General features: G+C 39.1%; 1 long non-coding RNA gene across 1 annotated transcript; it reads right to left on the minus strand.

The window, feature by feature from the left end:
- Positions 1-217: 217 nt before the first annotated feature.
- Positions 218-14,828, minus strand: LOC114678217 (uncharacterized). Its single transcript, XR_003729500.2, has 2 exons — positions 14,205-14,828; positions 218-325 (listed from the first exon to the last, which is right to left on the minus strand). It is a non-coding gene; the product is annotated as an uncharacterized LOC114678217 (long non-coding RNA).
- Between the last annotated feature and the right edge of the window lie 5,606 nt (positions 14,829-20,434).

Below are 20,434 nucleotides of genomic sequence, written 5' to 3' on the forward strand. Positions count from 1 at the left end.
CTATAATACCAATTAACAAGCAATGATAATTGTAAGTTTTTAAGAGCTAGCAAATGGGTTGCTCTTTCTCAGAGATTACTCTTTTTCATATACTTTTGACATTTTTCCCCTTTATTTTGTAAAGTCTTCTTTGTGAAAGACACAAGACTATTTATAACAATAGATGTTTTAGGAATTGGCAAACTTTAAATCCTAGACGGAATGGCAGAATAGGCCCTCAAGGAGGGAATGGACTTTATTTATTCTTGGTGAGTTCCAAATGCACAAAAATAAAGGGCTTGCCAGTTGCCAGTGGGAAGTGAACATAATTATGACTTCACAGCTGCTTCTAAAGTAAAAGGAGAGAAAAAAGGAAGAGTCATGCTTTTTTTTTGTACTGTATCTAAAAAGAATATGCACAAAGGGAATATATTTATGCCAGATATAAGAAGCCATAAAGTAACACTGTACTACCAAACTTATGCCAAGACTTTCAGAAATCTTGACTTGGTGGACTGTAAATCAGAGATATGCATCTATACTACTCTAGCAATTAGAGCAATGTATGGAAAATTGAGTTCCTCAAATATATTCCCACTAGCTTGTTTCCCCTGATGCAAGTGGAGTGATCTTTCAGCCAAATTGTCGTCACCTACTTTACTGGTCTGACATTTGCAAAGCTCTGTTCAGAGAATTTAAAACTTGATGGATCTGACTCTATAGTGTGTGGTCTCAAGAAATGGCTTTTGGAAACTTTTGTTTGGGACCTTGAAAATTATCCTGCATACATGCTATGAGATTCTCAAGGTAACTAGTTACATCTGCCAGGGCTGATATATTGTTTAATGTAGAACAGTTGTTGACAAATTTTTATGTAAATAGTGAAGTTGTAAATATTGCAGACTTTGTGGGCCATATAGTCTCTATCCCAGCTATTCAACTGTGCCATTGTTGCATGAAAACAGCCTAGATAATATTTAAATGAGCAAGCAAGACTGTATTCAAATAAAACCTTACTTACAATAACAGACAGCAGGTGGATTTGGTTCTAGACCATCGTTTGCAGACTCTTGATCTAGAAAGTTCTAGTCATAAAGCTGGACTTGCTAAAGCCAAATAGTTATGGGAATCTTTATCAAAACAGAGGTCTTTTGTTAATGCCAGTAGAGCTTTTAAGGATAATTTAAACATACGGATATTTTCCTCAAGATGTTTTGTCAATTACTAGTGGAGAGAAGGACACCAGCAAAGAGCAGTCCTTTACCAAAAACACTGCAAAAATACTTTGGTTACTTGCTTCCTTACAAAATCATTATATCATGCAACTGCATACAGGAACTTAGATTGAACACAAAGCTCCAAATATTTTTATCTCTACTGATCCCTAGCAGACGTAGCAGAAAGAAAAGATGAACAGTCAACCTGATTTCAATATAGATATTTTGTGGCAGCGAGAAAGGAGATGCCAGTTGAATCGGAATTATTTGTGAACCTGCTTGAGGCAGCCTCATGAAAAAATAATAATCGGGGGGCGGAGCAAGATGGCCGAATAGGAACAGCTCCAGTCTCCAACTCCCAGCGCGAGCCACACAGAAGACCGGTGATTTCTGCATTTTCAACTGAGGTACTGGGTTCATCTCACTGGGGAGTGCCGGAGGATCGGTGCTGGTCAGCTGCTGCAGCCCGACCAGCGAGAGCTGAAGCAGGGCGAGGCATTGCCTCACCTGGGAAGTGCAAGGGGGAAGGGAATCCCTTTTCCTAGCCAGGGGAACTGAGACACACAACACCTGGAAAATCGGGTAACTCCCACCCCAATACTGCACTTTAAGCAAACAGGCACACCAGGAGATCATATCCCACACCTGGCCAGGAGGGTCCCACGCCCACGGAGCCTCCCTCATTGCTAGCACAGGAGTCTGTGATCTACCGGCAAGGCAGCAGTGAGGCTGGGGGAGGGGCGCCCGCCATTGCTGAGGCTTAAGTAGGTAAACAAAGCTGCTGGGAAGCTCGAACTGGGTGGAGCTCACAGCAGCTCAAGGAAACCTGCCTGTCTCTGTACACTCCACCTCTGGGGACAAGGCACAGTAAAACAATAACAAACACAGCAGAAGCCTCTGCAGACGCAAACGACTCTGTCTGACAGCTTTGAAGAGAGCAGTGGATCTCCCAACACGGAGGATGAGATCTGAGAAGGGACAGACTCCCTGCTCAAGTGGGTCCCTGACCCCTGAGTAGCCTAACTGGGAGACGTCCCCCACTAGGGGCAGTCTGACACCCCACACCTCACAGGGTGGAGTACACCCCTGAGAGGAAGCTTCCAAAGCAAGAATCAGACAGGTACACTCGCTGTTCAGAAATATTCTATCTTCTGCAGCCTCTGCTGCTGATACCCAGGCAAACAGGGTCTGGAGTGGACCTCAAGCAATCTCCAACAGACCTACAGCTGAGGGTCCTGACTGTTAGAAGGAAAACTATCAAACAGGAAGGACACCTACACCAAAACCCCATCAGTACATCACCATCATCAAAGACCAGAGGCAGATAAAACCACAAAGATGGGGAAAAAGCAGGGCAGAAAAGCTGGAAATTCAAAAAATAAGAGCGCATCTCCCCCGGCAAAGGAGCGCAGCTCATCGCCAGCAACGGATCAAAGCTGGACGGAGAATGACTTTGACGAGATGAGAGAAGAAGGCTTCAGTCCATCAAATTTCTCAGAGCTAAAGAAGGAATTATGTACCCAGCGCAAAGAAACTAAAAATCTTGAAAAAAAAGTGGAAGAATTGATGGCTAGAGTAATTAATGCAGAAAAGGTCCTAAACGAAATGAAAGAGATGAAAACCATGACAAGAGAAATACGTGACAAATGCACAAGCTTCAGTAACCGACTCGATCAACTGGAAGAAAGAGTATCAGCGATTGAGGATCAAATGAATGAAATGAAGCGAGAAGAGAAACCAAAAGGAAAAAGAAGAAAAAGAAATGAACAAAGCCTGCAAGAAGTATGGGATTACGTAAAAAGACCAAATCTACGTCTGATTGGGGTGCCTGAAAGTGAGGGGGAAAATGGAACCAAGTTGGAAAACACTCTTCAGGATATCATCCAGGAGAACTTCCCCAACCTAGTAGGGCAGGCCAACATTCAAATCCAGGAAATACAGAGAACGCCACAAAGATACTCCTCGAGAAGAGCAACTCCAAGACACATAATTGCCAGATTCACCAAAGTTGAAATGAAGGAAAAAATCTTAAGGGCAGCCAGAGAGAAAGGTCGGGTTACCCACAAAGGGAAGCCCATCAGACTAACAGCAGATCTCTCCGCAGAAACTCTCCAAGCCAGAAGAGAGTGGGGGCCAATATTCAACATTCTTAAAGAAAAGAATTTTCAACCCAGAATTTCATATCCAGCCAAACTAAGTTTCATAGGTGAAGGAGAAATAAAATCCTTTACAGATAAGCAAATGCTTAGAGATTTTGTCACCACTAGGCCTGCCTTACAAGAGACCCTGAAGGAAGCACTAAACATGGAAAGGAACAACCGGTACCAGCCATTGCAAAAACATGCCAAAATGTAAAGACCATCGAGGCTAGGAAGAAACTGCATCAACTAATGAGCAAAATAACCAGTTAATATCATAATGGCAGGATCAAGTTCACACATAACAATCTTAACCTTAAATGTAAATGGACTAAATGGTCCAATGAAAAGACACAGACTGGCAAACTGGATAAAGAGTCAAGACCCATCAGTCTGCTGTATTCAGGAGACCCATCTTACACGCAGAGACATACATAGGCTCAAAATAAAGGGATGGAGGAAGATTTACCAAGCAAATGGAGAACAAAAAAAAGCGGGGGTTGCAATACTAGTCTCTGATAAAACAGACTTTAAACCATCAAAGATCAAAAGAGACAAAGAAGGCCATTACATAATGGTAAAGGGATCAATTCAACAGGAAGAGCTAACTATCCTAAATATATATGCACCCAATACAGGAGCACCCAGATTCATCAAGCAAGTCCTTAGAGACTTACAAAGAGACTTAGACTCCCATACAATAATAATGGGAGACTTCAACACTCCACTGTCAACATTAGACAGATCAACGAGACAGAAAGTTAACAAGGATATCCAGGAATTGAACTCATCTCTGCAGCAAGCAGACCTAATAGACATCTATAGAACTCTCCACCCCAGATCAACAGAATATACATTCTTCTCAGCACCACATCGTACTTACTCCAAAATTGACCACGTAATTGGAAGTAAAGCACTCCTCAGCAAATGTACAAGAACAGAAATTATAACAAACTGTCTCTCAGACCACAGTGCAATCAAACTAGAACTCAGGACTAAGAAACTCAATCAAAACCGCTCAACTACATGGAAACTGAACAACCTGCTCCTGAATGACTACTGGGTACATAACGAAATGAAGGCAGAAATAAAGATGTTCTTTGAAACCAATGAGAACAAAGATACAACATACCAGAATCTCTGGGACACATTTAAAGCAGTGTGTAGAGGGAAATTTATAGCACTAAATGCCCACAAGAGAAAGCAGGAAAGATCTAAAATTGACACTCTAACATCGCAATTAAAAGAACTAGAGAAGCAAGAGCAAACACATTCGAAAGCTAGCAGAAGGCAAGAAATAACTAAGATCAGAGCAGAACTGAAGGAGATAGAGACACAAAAAACCCTCCAAAAAATCAATGAATCCAGGAGTTGGTTTTTTGAAAAGATCAACAAAATTGACAGACCACTAGCAAGACTAATAAAGAAGAAAAGAGAGAAGAATCAAATCGACGCAATTAAAAATGATAAAGGGGATATCACCACCGACCCCACAGAAATACAAACTACCATCAGAGAATACTATAAACACCTCTACGCAAATAAACTGGAAAATCTAGAAGAAATGGATAATTTCCTGGACACTTACACTCTTCCAAGACTAAACCAGGAAGAAGTTGAATCCCTGAATAGACCAATAGCAGGCTCTGAAATTGAGGCAATAATTAATAGCCTACCAACCAAAAAAAGTCCAGGACCAGATGGATTCACAGCTGAATTCTACCAGAGGTACAAGGAGGAGTTGGTACCATTCCTTCTGAAACTATTCCAATCAATAGAGAAAGAGGGAATCCTCCCTAACTCATTTTATGAGGCCAATATCATCCTGATACCAAAGCCTGGCAGAGACACAACAAAAAAAGAGAATTTTAGACCAATATCCCTGATGAACATCGATGCAAAAATCCTCAATAAAATACTGGCAAACCGGATTCAGCAACACATCAAAAAGCTTATCCACCATGATCAAGTGGGCTTCATCCCTGGGATGCAAGGCTGGTTCAACATTCACAAATCAATAAACATAATCCAGCATATAAACAGAACCAAAGACAAGAACCACATGATTATCTCAATAGATGCAGAAAAGGCTTTTGACAAAATTCAACAGCCCTTCATGCTAAAAACGCTCAATAAATTCGGTATTGATGGAACGTACCTCAAAATAATAAGAGCTATTTATGACAAACCCACAGCCAATATCATACTGAATGGGCAAAAACTGGAAAAATTCCCTTTGAAAACTGGCACAAGACAGGGATGCCCTCTCTCACCACTCCTATTCAACATAGTGTTGGAAGTTCTGGCTAGGGCAATTAGGCAAGAGAAAGAAATCAAGGGTATTCAGTTAGGAAAAGAAGAAGTCAAATTGTCCCTCTTTGCAGATGACATGATTGTATATTTAGAAAACCTCATTGTCTCAGCCCAAAATCTCCTTAATCTGATAAGCAACTTCAGCAAAGTCTCAGGATACAAAATTAACGTGCAAAAATCACAAGCATTCTTATACACCAGTAACAGACAAACAGAGAGCCAAATCAGGAATGAACTTCCATTCACAATTGCTTCAAAGAGAATAAAATACCTAGGAATCCAACTTACAAGGGATGTAAAGGACCTCTTCAAGGAGAACTACAAACCACTGCTCAGTGAAATCAAAGAGGACACAAACAAATGGAAGAACATACCATGCTTATAGATAGGAAGAATCAATATCGTGAAAATGGCCATACTGCCCAAGGTAATTTATAGATTCAATGCCATCCCCATCAAGCTACCAATGAGTTTCTTCACAGAATTGGAAAAAACTGCTTTAAAGTTCATATGGAACCAAAAAAGAGCCCGCATCTCCAAGACAATCCTAAGTCAAAAGAACAAAGCTGGAGGCATCACGCTACCTGACTTCAAACTCTACTACAAGGCTACAGTAACCAAAACAGCATGGTACTGGTACCAAAACAGAGAATAGACCAATGGAACAGAACAGAGTCCTCAGAAATAATACCACACATCTACAGCCATCTGATCTTTGACAAACCTGAGAGAAACAAGAAATGGGGAAAGGATTCCCTATTTAATAAATGGTGCTGGGAAAATTGGCTAGCCATAAGTAGAAAGCTGAAACTGGATCCTTTCCTTACTCCTTATACGAAAATTAATTCAAGATGGATTAGAGACTTAAATGTTAGACCTAATACCATAAAAATCCTAGAGGAAAACCTAGGTAGTACCATTCAGGACATAGGCATGGGCAAAGACTTCATGTCTAAAACACCAAAAGCAACAGCAGCAAAAGCCAAAATTGACAAATGGGATCTCATTAAACTAAAGAGCTTCTGCACAGCAAAAGAAACTACCATCAGAGTGAACAGGCAACCTACAGAATGGGAGAAAATTTTTGCAATCTACTCATCTGACAAAGGGCTAATATCCAGAACCTACAAAGAACTCAAACAAATTTACAAGAAAAAAACAAACAACCCCATCAAAAAGTGGGCAAAGGATATGAACAGACATTTCTCAAAAGAAGACATGCATACAGCCAACAGACACATGAAAAAATGCTCATCATCACTGGCCATCAGAGAAATGCAAATCAAAACCACAATGAATACCATCTCACACCAGTTAGAATGGCAATCATTAAAAAGTCAGGAAACAACAGGTGCTGGAGAGGATGTGGAGAAATAGGAACGCTTTTACACTGTTGGTGGGGTTGTAAACTAGTTCAACCATTATGGAAAACAGTATGGCGATTCCTCAAGGATCTAGAACTAGATGTACCATATGACCCAGCCATCCCATTACTGGGTATATACCCAAAGGATTATAAATTATGCTGCTATAAAGACACATGCACACATATGTTTATTGCAGCACTATTCACAATAGCAAAGACTTGGAATCAACCCAAATGTCCATCAGTGACAGATTGGATTAAGAAAATGTGGCACATATACACCATGGAATACTATGCAGCCATCAAAAAGGATGAGTTCATGTCCTTTGTAGGGACATGGATGCAGCTGGAAACCATCATTCTTAGCAAACTATCACAAGAACAGAAAACCAAACACCGCATGTTCTCACTCATAGGTGGGAACTGAACAATGAGATCACTTGGACTCAGGAAGGGGAACATCACACACTGGGGCCTATCATGGGGAGGGGGGAGGGGGGAGGGATTGCTTTGGGAGTTATACCTGATGTAAATGACGAGTTGATGGGTGCAGCACACCAACATGGCACAAGTATACATATGTAACAAACCTGCACGTTATGCACATGTACCCTACAACTTAAAGTATAATAATAATAAATAAATTAAAAAAAAATAATAATCTTTTAGTCTGCCTCCTACATTCAGAGGCTACCTTAACTTCTGAAGAAATGTTAAATTATCTGAGGGATAACTCTAGGTGAGTCAAGGGTGATACCTTTCCCTGGGTCTTCCAGTAATCTGCCATTGACCTCTATATGCCACTTAACTTCCATTTGATCTATTTCCCAATTTATAAAATAAAGGAGAATAAAGAGATGTCTATAAAGTGGTTTAAAAGCCTGAGTGAAAGGCCATCTGAAACATAGGATGGCTGAATTTCAAAGAGTCAGGAGGACACTTTGGCTATTGAGAATACATGTTAAATCATATAAGTGGACACAATAGTATTCTTGTGAATGCCACATTACTCAACAGTATTCCAGAGGGTCAAATAGATAAGGAGGACATGAAAGTTTAATATTCAAGTTAAGCCTTTTAATTAAAATATATATGAGAAAAATATATAGAAGGAATGCATTTTGAATTGAAAGTTGTTATTTTGTGATGTCAACGTAGGAACATAGACAAAAATTCACCTTGACATTTTTCAAAGGCTCTTTTATATATAATCGAGGTACTCCAGTTTTTTATTTTTACGATATGTTTTAGCTACTTTTAGTCTTACTGTATTTTTTATATACTTCTCTTTCTATTGTTATAAGACCCAAAGTTAATGTCATAGAAGCAGCATAAGGTGGTAGAATTGTGCTGTGCTGAGTGTTAGAATCTTTGCTTTCTCTGACTTCATTTTTTCCACTAGTAAAGGCGATAATAAGAAGCTTTCAATTCTTTTAGGAGATTAAACGAGGTATTGAATGACAAAGTAGGTGCTTAACAGTTATAGATGTTCAGTAGTCAAGACTCAAATTTGAGTTTGAAGGATGCTGATTCTGAGATACTCAGGCTTGGTTAATTTCTCTAATAGGAAAGAGAAAAGGTATAATTAATTGCAGTTTTTCCAACGAAGAGAGCATTGGCATGACAATTTTCACTGTATATTAATGATGTCATTGCAAGGTATTTACCATTTTTGTCCCCATCCCCAAATGCCAGTAGCCTCCTGCTGTGGTCAAAGAATATTCTTTCATTTTTCTAAATACAGTCAGCCCTCTGCATCCCTTGGTTCCACATGGGTCAAACAACCATGGCTTGAAAATATTAGAAAAATTTGCATCTATATGAACATGTATAGACTATTTGTTTCTTGTCATTATTCCCTAAACAATACAGTGCAACAAATATTCACATAGAATTTACATGTATTAGGTATTAAAAGTAATCTAGAGGTGATTTAAAGGAAAGGGGAGAATGTGTATAGGTTATATGCAAATACTATACCTTTTTTATGTCGGGGACTTGAGCAACCATGGGTTTTGGTATCCAAGGGAGGTGCTGGAACCATGCCCTCATGGAGACCAAGGCACAACTGTTACCTCTTTAGGTCAATACAAAAACTGGATGATCATCTAAAACACTTGTGAACTCAGCGGGCAAAGTATTATTTTGGCATTAGAAAACTTGCTGGCATACCTGAACTCTCCTCAATGACCTGGGATCTGCTTAGAGACTAGGGCAGAGAATAAGATGGAAATTTTACAAATTAAAGTCAATACTCAAAAATAGCTAATGATCAAAAGGATCCACATTTTTCCACTGCCACTCACACCCCCACCTGGTTCAGCAACATAGAGCCATGGCAAAATGGTCACAAGTCCCTATATCTCACTAATGACAGAGACTCAAAGGAAGCCTGGCAGCTTAGGGTTGGTGACAGGCTATCAGAGTTGGAGGGCCCATCGTTTGCTGGTTGACTTTAGATGAGCTTCTTTACAAACGAGGGGTGCATAGGAGGTTGTGGGTCAGAATCAAAAGGAAGTTCTCTTGCTCTATGTAGAGAGGTGTGTTGTTTATCAAAGGAGAAGAAGAGAAGGAAAGACGATTGGATTTAGAAGATTATTTAATTGCATGCAACAACTGTAGAAGTATTGAAGTTTTTGTCCCATTTAATAGATGGTAAAAATAAGATGGTTTTAGTGCTCATACTGCTTCAGGGTGGGTACAGGGGAAGATTTGATTAAGAATTTATGAATAAATTTTTCTTTCACCTGATTATTTTGATTCTACCATGAATAAGCTGAGAATTGCTTAGGAGAATCTGTGCAGGCTGCCTTGAAACAGAAATGCAAGACTGATTGGTCTAGGGAAAAATATGCCAGCTGCCTGTACTAACAGCACCCATTCATTGGGATTTTAGTATGCACAATGTTATTATGTAACTGAGTCTTTATTATAAGAATCATAAGATGTTTGTTTTGCTTAGTTTTATTTTTTCCTTGCCTTTTTCTGCCTCCATGCATTCTTGCTTGCACATAGTCATTTTGGTAGAAGTAGTCACTGGTAATTGACTAACTTCATATCCTTACACCCCTGGCCTGCAAGACTGATAAACTGTGTGTGTGTATATATGTGTGTGTGTGTGTGTGTGTGTATATGTATATGTGTGTGTGTGTGTGTGTGTGTGTGTGTGTGTGTATTTTTTTTTTTTTTTGGAGAAGTAAAATGAATCTTAGGTCACAGAAACCTTGATGACATCCAGAAGTTTGATCAGGTCAAGAGACACAGACAGCTTTGGTTTTCGGGGTATCCCATCTCCTGCATACCTACCTGACTCGTAGAAGGCGCCACTTATGTGTAAAGAAAGGTTGGACTTGAGAGACTGTCTTTCCTGCCCTCTCACTTTGGCCAAATTGAATAAACCTTTATGCTGATGTGTCAATGTTTGGCTTACTGTGCATCAGGTATGTGAACCTAAATTTTGACGTTAGATAACAATTATCCAAAGCATTTTATATACTTAGTCCTTCTATTCTGCACAATAAATCCATAAGGTTGATATTTTCATTATCATCTCCATCTTCAGATGAAGACATAGAACTTGTAATGCCAAATACCTTATTGAAATCACAGAGTCAATAAGAGAAAGAAGCTGGAATTGAACCAGGGCTCCTTACTCGGGGCTCATACCTAGCCTGGTGGGAGTGCTAGGGAAGGAGGGCAGAAAGGCAAGTCCCATGCGAGCAGAGCGGAGTGATTCCAGGATGGATCAATTGGCATCCATAGGACTTCTTGAGATGCTGAATGCAGAGGCCCTGAGAAGCCCACACTTTCTAGATTATGTACATCATGCCCAGACTCAGTGGATATCTATTTAGTTTTGATTAAAACCCTCCCTTCTCTAGAAAGGGAATGTGAGTCTGTATCACCTACAATCAGACAAATCAACAGATGAGATTATCTGCATGGCCCTTTAAGGAACCTTCCCCACCTCCCTACTCTGTTATACTCTACCTACAAGATGAGAATTTCAAAGGAACATCGTTTCCCCTTGACTCAAACAGATAAAAGAAATCTGACTCCTAGTCACCAGGAAACAAGAAGTCTCCTCCACAGTCTTTTGACCTTTTGTTGCTCCAAGAAGGCCCACATGTCACTGCTTTGCCTCTTGAGGCCATTCAACCCATTTCGATCCTTTATATAACTGCTAAACATAGACACTGAAATGAAGAAATACAGCCTAAATAAAGACACCAATAACAGCTTGCAGGAAGTATTAAAAACAGTTCTGCAGAAGGTTAGGAGCCAAGGCTTTTTCTACTGTGAGCTTTAGAGTTTCTCTCTTTGGTCAGCCACAAGTTTACTTCACTACAGGTATGAGATTAGAAATTTTGAAGACTATTGCACACAATTTTCACAGTGGATCAGCCAGAAGTTGTTAAGCAAAGAGAATGGTGAAACCATAATATACTGAGATGACAGAGGGGGCTCATGAGTGTTCCTGCTTCCATGCTCTGTGGGCCAGCCACCGGCAGCAGCCACTGTTTGTGGCATCCCTGACTTGGTTATGTGGGTTGTGCCTGTTGAGGGAGTGCTAAGAGGAGAAATCTACAGAAAAGCCATGAACTAGGTGGTTGAACCAAGTGAGCAAAATAGACAAGAACTTCAGATGCAGGAAATCTCCTTCCAGAGGCAGGTGTTTTTGGGTCCCTGACTTCTTCTCAAATTAGCCACCATGATATCAGAGCTTTCACACCAAGCTAGTATAGTATGATGGTTAAGCCCGGGACTTCTGTAGATAAGTAGAGCTCAATCTAATCTCTGACTCCATATGGACTAATTGTGAGGTCATTGGAAAATCACTTTAGCTCATTAAGTTACAGTTTCCTATTCCGTAAATTGGAATTAACATTAGTACTTACTATCTAGGGTTGCTATGAAGACTAAATACTTAACACAAGGTCTGGACCATAGTGAATACTTCATTCATGGGAGTCATTGTTATTGAGAAGCTTTCTATGTGTACATCACTGTTCAGAGAACTGGGTACATATTAAAGTAAAAAGCCTGTGGTTTAGTCCTAGGATGCATATAATCTAGCTGGATTGACAAAAAAAGTACGTGCACAGAAAAGGTAAATAATATAAAGGAGCATACAAAAAAATGTTAACTGTGCAGCATGGATGATAAGTGCTTTATTCATTCATTCATTCATTAGTAAAACACACACTGAAGACTTCCTGTTTTGAAGCAATGTGATAAGCACTGAGAAGGGTAGCAGAGCTTAATCCCATAGGAATTATTGCATGAAAAGTAGTATTGTTATCTTGAAGTTTGCTTATGGGAAAACTGAGACTTAGACACAGAAAAGGAGCATCTTCAAGTTCTCACTAGTAGTAAGTTAACAAGGTTGGGATTGCAACCCAGACCTGCCTGACCCCAGAACTCATGATCTTGTAGAGCAGTTGTTAAGAGAATAGAATCTACAGTCAGAGAATCTGGGCTCAATCCTGACTCTGCCAATCATTAGTTTTGTGATCTTAGTTAAGTTACTTAAATTCTCTGGACCAGAGTGTCCTCATCTGTAAAGTGAAGGTAAAATATTAGTATCTACTTCATGTGGGTTTTGTGATGATTAAATGATGATGAGTTAATCTATTTAAAAACGTTATCAGTGCCTGGAACACTATCAACACTGTAAATATAAACTCTTATTATTGTAATAGTGAACACTATAAATTATTACTATCTTAACTGAGCTATGGTATGTGAAATGTTTAGAACATTGGTACATAATAAACATGCAGTAATTAGCTGTAATAATAATTATTATAATTATAAAGAGAAGGTTAGTCAAAGGCAGCTATTTTATATCAGGGACTTAAGCAACCACTGATTTTGGTATCTACAGGAGGTCTTGATTCATAGTCTAATCAAAATAAATAATAATAACAACAGTTATTATTATGACCTAATGAGTTACACTGCCCCGATTGGTTTACTTGCCTTCAGTCAAAATTGTCATTTTCTGCTCCTAAACTTCCAAACTATTTCACTCCTGTCAATGGTATCATAATACCCCCATAACACAACATTATTTAAAGAATTACTGTTTTTGTTATCTTCAACAGGTAACGAAAGAAATGCTAGGATTAGAACAGGCCTTCGTTTAATTCTAAATCACGGTGCCATTATGAGAATTAATCTATGATTACATGTAAACCACTATAGGACATAGTATATGCTCAATAAAGTTGGTTATTGTTCATATAATCAGTTCATATACTTTATTTTCAATATGTCATAGAGAATAAATTCCCATCACTTTTCCTTTAGAATACATTTCATGTAATTATGTCTTTCTACATACCCTAGCTGAAATCCTTGGGTGCCAGGCTTTCTATTAGGTGTAATTCATCCTGTGTACCACTGCTGTTACCTTCAACAGTTTGCTTAGACTAAGAAAACCAACACGATTTTCTGTTTTCTAACACCAACATGTCAGACACTTCTCCCCAATGGCCAACTCAATCTTTTCGGACTTCTTTTACTGCTTATAGGGTCACCGTTCTGGTCAAAATTATCTCCTCATTACCTACATGCCTTTTGTCTTATGTTGACTTTGGACAACACTCACATGCTTTCCCATTCCTTACCTGGGAGCCTTTGATTTCACTCTCTGCTGACTCAAATCTGCCTCTTCTTCAAGGATAAGATCATGTATCACCTTTTGCTTAAAGCCTGTCCTAATTAACTCCCATCAGCCCTTCCCCTCTCTGAAACCCTATAACCCTTGAATCTTCTATGCCTAATGCAGATATGATACAGGGATATGTTATGAAGAGGTTTAGTACATGGCAACCTGAGTAATATTACCTGAATTCTAACTCGGCTCTTCCTCATCTTAGGACTGGGACTTGGGCCTCAGTTTCTTCATCTGTCAAGTGGACATAACAGCAGCACCTATCTCATAGTAGTATTTGTGATACTTAAATGACATAAACCATGCAAAGCACTTAGCATAGTAGTTGATGTGTGATAATCATTGAACACGTTAGCTGTTATGATGTGGTTGTTATGATGAGCACTCACCATCTGCTTGTTGAATTAATGAATTAAACTATTGATTTCCACACAGTTTTATAGTCTCCATGTTTAGACGAATAAAATAGATTGTACAAGATATCTGAGAATCCCAAAAGGATGCATAGTTACATTTACCTTTAGAATGTTGCCAGTCTTCGATGTCACAGAACGCACAGGCTGATGGTTTAAATGCTCTCCTCCTCAAAGTCTGGGTTTTTTTCTCTCCCTCCCATCCTTATTGCCAACCACCCCTTACTTGATAAGTAGAGAAAGGAAGAGGGTTATGAAGATTTCAGGTCGCAGATGAAATGTACAAAGACAAACCCAGGGCTTCCCATATTATATTGAATATAGAGAATGCCTTAGGGAACTCTAAGAAGTTTGAAGTCATTTTCCCTTTAGAAATCATAAAGAGGTCAGTGATTTATAATTCAGAAGAACAATGGACAGGAAAAGTTCTCTACCTGCCCGTGCAAGCCACGACTGTCTTGTGAGGCCTTCTAATGTAGTCAGAGCTTCAAAGTAGTTAACAGCTCTTTTTCCCTAACTGCCTGCTACGCTTTATCCTAGAGGCACTTCTGCTCTTCTCTGATTCCTTTTGGCTTAAAAAATTATTTTTTTCTGCCATTCTCATTTCTCCTCTGCAATCCTCTCTTTCTTTCTTTTTCTCTTTAGTGGTCTGGCTTTGGTGCTGACCCCACCGTGCCCTCTCAAGGGCACTTAGCAGAGCTGTTGTCTCAGGCTCGGGTGTGCTCCCCATCCTCTGACGGGTAATAGAACAAAGGACAAAAGGCCATCTCTCCAAGTCACAATATCTCTTTATTGAAGCTTTGTTCTGCTGCTTTGAGCCTTTTCTCTCTGATTCACTGGCCTTGCATTTGAGCAACTTTCCCATTTCTCGCTTTTCTATTACCTCCCAATTCTAGAATGACTAGGTTAGACTTACTGTTTTCTTGTTTCTCACTTCCAATAAATTTTTCGACACACTGATAATATCTGAGGGTTATATCAGAAGATGGAAAAATCAAATGAATGCCAATCTTCATTCCTGGGTCCCTTGCTCTCTGGCTTGGCAACTGAAATCCTGGGTCCTGCATTTTCCCTCCTAAACCACCTCCAAGATTGGCCTTCAGAGCTCTTAGGATTAGACTGGCTGGTGGAGGGAGTGGTGCTCTCAAAGGGCCTTTCTTTTTAACAAATCCTCCCTTGCTCGAATGGGGTATAGAAGCATATTTGGAGGCTTGTGGAAATGGGGCCCATCAACAGTCAAGCATGTATCCTATTACCATTTCAGGCATTCTTTGTGGCTCCGTCATTCTGTTTGTAAGTCTCATTATTTCGTTTGTCCTTTAGCAAATACATCCCTGGTCTACCACATACCTCCTCCTCTCCATTTTTACTGCCACTGCCTTAATTCAAGTGCTATTTGTTGAAGAAGTGTTCCACGTATCAATACTTGTGTTGGTTTCCTTGGGCTGTCACACAAAAAGTACCGTAAGCTGAAATTTATTCTCTCACAGTTCTGGAGGCTAGAACTGTGACAGGGCCTTGCTTCCTCTAAAGGCTCTATGGGAGAATCTGTTCTGTGCCCCTCTCTTAGCAGTGGTGTTGGTGACAATCCTTCACATTCTCTTGCCTGTAACTGTGTAACCCCAAACTCTACCTTTATTGTTATGTGGCATTCTTCTCTGTCTTTTCCTTTTTTAATAAGGAAAACAGTTGTATGGAATTAGGGCCCACATTAATGAAGGCATCTTAACTAGATGTCATCTGCAAAGATCCTATTTCCAAATGAAGTCACATTCACAGGTACCAAAATGTAGGGCTTCAAGATATCTCCTGGGAGGACACCATTCAACCCATCACGAAACCCTCATAGATCTCCCTGCCACCTATGTTTTCCTTCTCTAATCCACCCTCTTTATACCATCCAGTCAGCTTTCTAAAATACTCATCAGATTATTTATACTTGAATTTAAAAATTATCTGCCAACTTGCCATTTCTTTTAGATGAAATCTTTAGAATTGCATTTCGGGTCCTTTTCATTTTGGGTACTTCCCATGTTCCTTTCCAGCACACCGTGTCTTCCACTTTCATGGACCTGGCAGGGTGTATGACTTGCTCATTACGTTAGGACGTTCAAGGCCTTGTGTACATTTTTGCTTTTTTTCACCTAAGCCCCATTCTCTTTTAAAATGAATAACCCATCCTAGATTTTTTTATAATCCTTTGTTTATTCCATTTTCTTATTCATTCTGAATTTCTCAATGCCTGGTACTTATTATATGCAAATAAATGATATTGAATAAATGATTTCAGAAAGGAATAAACAATTTGATAATTAATGTTACAAATAGTTTTCTCTTCGTCATGATCTTCATAAGTTCTAAAAACTTCATAGTTATTTGTCAATATAAATAATTTTTTCAAATATTTATACCATAATAGCTAAGAGGCAGGTTTTGGAACTGCCTAGTTCACTTAGAAGTTATGAGATTTTTTTCAGTCTTGTATTTGACCTTGCTGGTCCTTCAGTGTCTTAATCTGTTAGATGGGAACACGAATTCCTAATTAACAGAGTTATTAGAATAAAATGTATTAGATAAAAGAACAATCCTTAGGGTAGTGACTGATACAAATTAAATGGTTAATATTTATTTGTCATATTGTCTTTATAACTACTATATTTATAATATAGTTATTCTATTTATATTTATTATAATATAATATATAAAAATACATAATAGAAATATTAATATTATATAACATTTATAAATATAAATATAATAGTATATAATATTGTAAATATAGTATAATAGTGATATTTATTATGTTTAATAATATAATTATCTATTAAGGCATATAATACTACTGTATATCTTTTTAAAAACACTTATTTTAAGTTCTTAAATTAATTGTTATTTTAAACCACATGATCAACTGTTTTTCTAGTTAATTATCTACAAGCTAAAATATCACCATTCTCAATTATAATTGAGAATATATCATTGTCTCTCTCCAACCACCTCCTGATTAAAGTATTGAATTTATTTTATAACAAAGGTGAATCCTATGAGACAGAGGTAGATAAAGTTGGCCTTGATATGTGGCATTGGATTAAAGAATAATAGCTGTGCCGGGCGCGGTGGCTCATGCCTGTAATCCCAGCACTTTGGAAGGCTGAGGTGGGCAGATCACGAGGTCAGGAGGTTGAGACCATCCTGACTAATTCAGTGAAAGCCCATCTCTACTAAAAATACAAAAAATTAGCCAGGTGTGGTGGCATGTGCCTGTAGTCCCAGCTACTTCGGAGGCTGAGGCAGGAGAATCACTTGAACCTGGGAGGCGGAGGTTGCAGTGAGCCAAGGTTGCACCACTACACTCCAGAGCAAGACTCTGTCTCAAAAATAAAAAATAAAATAAAACAAAAGAATAATAGCTGTAACATGCTCTTTTTAACAATGCTGTTTGGTAACTGTTCTCTTTGGAGGTGAAGCTAATGACAGCCCCTCATGTTACACTGTCTGGCATATGACTATGAAAGACACTACACCAACAGAGGACAATCTAGGAATGTGTTCTTATGTGACTATAATAAACTTTCATTCATGAACCACTTTCACTCATGGTTACCATAGTGTGGATTCTCAACAAGTTGTAAATCTGTGTAATAATAATAATTCTGAAAGCAACCTCAAAACAAAGTAATAATGGATGATGTTGACTCTCTTCCTAAATAAGCACATTTGCCTTCTGAGGCTGTAAACAAAACTTATAAATTATATGGATGGACTCTGGAAAAATTTTGCATGACCATGTAGGTAGTACTCCTTCTCAGGTAGAAAAAAAACAAAAGCTGCATTCACGTAGAAGATAAGATTCGGTATCTAATTTCATCAGCATTTAACATGGAGCTCATTTGGTTTTCCCAAAGAAAGAGGAGGCAGGAACTAAAAATTTGATCTTACAGTCTCTCTTTCTCTCTCTTTCTCCTTTGATGTACATTAGTTCCCATGGAAACTACATTGGGATGGCTTGAGAGTGACATCTACAAATGCAGTGTAAGGTCATTTTTATCTAATGCTTTGAAATTTAAACCATGATTTGTGATATATAGTGAAACCTCCTTAACATATTCTGAAAGACTATGAAAAGACATTATTCTGAATGCAAAAACAAGACATGTGACCACATTATGCCAGGTCTCAGAAAGTTCAGCATTGCACTTTGCATTGATAAACAGAAAGAGCTTTATTTTTCAGTTTGCCTCCAGGAGAGTCCTGGCAATGCAGTTGGCCTCCTTAATATGGAGGGAAGAAAACCCCTCATTCTACCTCCTTCCTTGTATTTTTTTTTTTTTTATAGGGTTTCACTCTTGTTGCCTCAGGCCAGAGTGCAATGGCATGATCTCGGCTCACTGCAACCTCCGCCTCCCAGGTTCAAGCGATTCTCCTACCTCAGCCTCCCAACCGAGTAGCTGGGATGACAGGCACATGCCACCACCATGCTCTGCTAATTTTTGTATCATTAGTAGAGACAGGGTTTCGCCATGTTGGCCAGGCTGGTCTCTAACTCCTGACCTCAGGTGATACACCTGCCTAGGCCTCCCAAAGTGCTGGGATTACAGGTGTACTGCACTGGCTTTTTGTTATTGTTGTTGTTTTGAGATGGAATCTCATTTTATCGCCCAGGCTGGAGTGCCATGGTATGATCTTGGTTCACTGCAACCTCCGCCACCCGGGTTCAAGTGATTCTCCTGCCTCAGCCTCCCAAGTAGCTGGAATTACAGACATGCGCCACCAAGCCCGGCTAATTTTTGTATTTTTAGTAGAGATGAAGTTTCACCATGTTGGTCAGGCTGGTCTTGAACTCCTGATCTCAGGTGATCCGCCCTTCTCGGCCTCCCAAAATGCTGGGATTGCAGGCGTGAGCCACTATGCCCAGCCTCCTTCCTTGTTGCTGGAGCCAGCGAGGCCACCAGATAAGGGACAAGGGTTTAAGGCTTTAAATGCTGCAATAAGTAACTGCATGAGGACTGTGATAAAGCTACAGGGGTTTTCTTGCTTCTACGGTTCCTACTAGCACTCTTGGCCTGTCTTCCTTAGGGCACTGATGTGATTTCCTTTATTAATTTGCCAGAGCTTCACCTATAACTTCCAGGTGTATTCGAAGGGAGATACATTTCTAAAGGAAGAAACTGGAGCCTTGGGCTCCAAATGACTTGAGGTTTAATGGAATATGATCAGCTTAGGCTTCTAATGTACTCTCCAGTGAAGAAAAGTGTAGATGCTGAGTAGGGAGGTATGGAATCAAATCTTTACTCATTTCTTTTCTAGCTATGTGTCTTTAGCAAGTCAAAACTTTTCTAAGCTTTACTGTACTGATCTGAGGAATGCTGTCAAATTTTAAATGGGTGAACATGAGAAAAGGGAATAATGTATAAGAAAGTGTTTAGTACTAGCTACATGCTGGGAACTCAATACAATTGTGTTGCGTAAATGAACTTTGTTTATATGTAACTTTGTTCTCATCAAAATGCTTTATAAGGAAAGTTGTGAAAATAGCTATCGCTTATCTCAGATCATAGTTAAATGTGGGTCAAATGGCCGTCTCTTCAGTTTACAGTCACCATCTGGAATATGTGGGCTGTAAGATCAGTTTTGGCAGCAAAAGAGAGGCCAGGAGGAGGCACCTGGGTTCCTGCATCACCTCCATTCTGGCTATAATGGCCTAACTGCAAGGTTAGGCTTTGAGATGCCAGCTAATATGTCAATGATTGGTACACACTAACTCTGTCTCCCCCACTTGAAAAATGTTTAATAAATCTCATTGTTTAAAACTGCTGATTGTAATAACAAAGAGAATCATAAAGCAAGCACATTTGAAAAAATGGCTGGTGTTTCTGATGACATTCTTGTGTGATCTGCTATTCCAACACTGTTAATTTTATCTATCCGAAAAAGAAGAACAATACATTCTTCATTGATATAGTAAGTCACATTGCTTCGTGTCTCTTGCCCACAGACTTAAACTTTAAGAGGCGCATAAATAAGCAACTTAGCATATGTGACCTCCTGACCGTGAAGTGTTAAATTCCAGGAACTATATTACTCCACCACTTTTATTTGTCTGTGGGAAATCAGTTGATTTATGCCTGTTCCCAGGATACAATAAAAATGTGCAGGTATGCCAAACTAGAACTATTAGAACCTATCAAATAAAAATTTTTGTTGCCCTTAAAATCTGCAAATAAAAGTAACCTTTGATTAAGGATAATACGCTGTATATCATAGTTTTATCAGTATTCAGCAAAACATATCCAAACAATTTAATTTCAATATAGTATAATGCATCACAG

This window comes from Macaca mulatta, chromosome 1 (assembly GCF_049350105.2).
Source record: "Macaca mulatta isolate MMU2019108-1 chromosome 1, T2T-MMU8v2.0, whole genome shotgun sequence".
Classification (NCBI taxonomy): Eukaryota; Metazoa; Chordata; class Mammalia; order Primates; family Cercopithecidae; genus Macaca; species Macaca mulatta.